The following is a 737-nucleotide window of genomic DNA, read 5'->3' as shown; positions in this document are numbered from 1 at the left end:
GAGTTAGTTGTCACTCGTAAGCAAGTACAGAAAAGTACAGCTAGTTGTCACTCGTAAGCAAGTACAGAAAAGTACAGCTAGTTGTCACTCGTAAGCAAGTACAGAAAGGTACAGCTAGTTGTCACTCGTAAGCAAGTACAGAAAAGTACAGCTAGTTGTCACTCGTAAGCAAGTACCGAAAGGTACAGCTAGTTGTCACTCGTAAGCAAGTACAGCTTGGTAATTTGTCTCATCATCATCATTGTTTAACCATTTAGATTTAATCCGGCCATATCCGGTCCAAAACATCTACCTGTTTTATGTTAAAACTGGCCAGATCCAACCTCTCACATCTACCCTACAATGTCATTCTAAAAATATACAAACACACTGCTGAAACCGTGAAGCTAGAAGATAATATGTGATTAATTCAAAACAATGTGAAAAATTAAGCATTAAATTTGACAGAGTAATCTGAATGCTAAAGGTTTAATATCCACTTTTCCATGCTTGCGAGGATCATATGAAGTACAAATGTACGAATGTGTTGTGAGAAAACTAGGCATAAGAGGAACAAGTAAGAAAGACAGTGCTGGCATAGACATATGATATATTTTGATGAGGACAGCTGCATATCAAAGTACCAATGACTTAATATGACTCAGTGTCTGGCAGTACAATGTGTGTGTGTGTGTATCATCATCATCATCGTTTAACGTCAGCTTTCCATGCTAGCATGGGTTGGACGATTTGACTGA

The 737-nt window shown here is 38.1% G+C and overlaps 1 protein-coding gene across 5 annotated transcripts in view; it reads right to left on the bottom strand.

The window, feature by feature from the left end:
- LOC106880188 (putative sodium-dependent multivitamin transporter) overlaps positions 1-737 on the bottom strand; it is a 124,026-nt gene that overhangs the window by 16,532 nt on the left and 106,757 nt on the right. The gene's annotated exons all lie outside the window — the stretch shown is intronic.

Source organism: Octopus bimaculoides, chromosome 7 (genome assembly GCF_001194135.2).
Source record: "Octopus bimaculoides isolate UCB-OBI-ISO-001 chromosome 7, ASM119413v2, whole genome shotgun sequence".
NCBI classification, from domain to species: Eukaryota; Metazoa; Mollusca; class Cephalopoda; order Octopoda; family Octopodidae; genus Octopus; species Octopus bimaculoides.
Note: the sequence above shows the minus strand (reverse complement) of the source record. Positions and strands in the feature narration are given on the sequence as shown.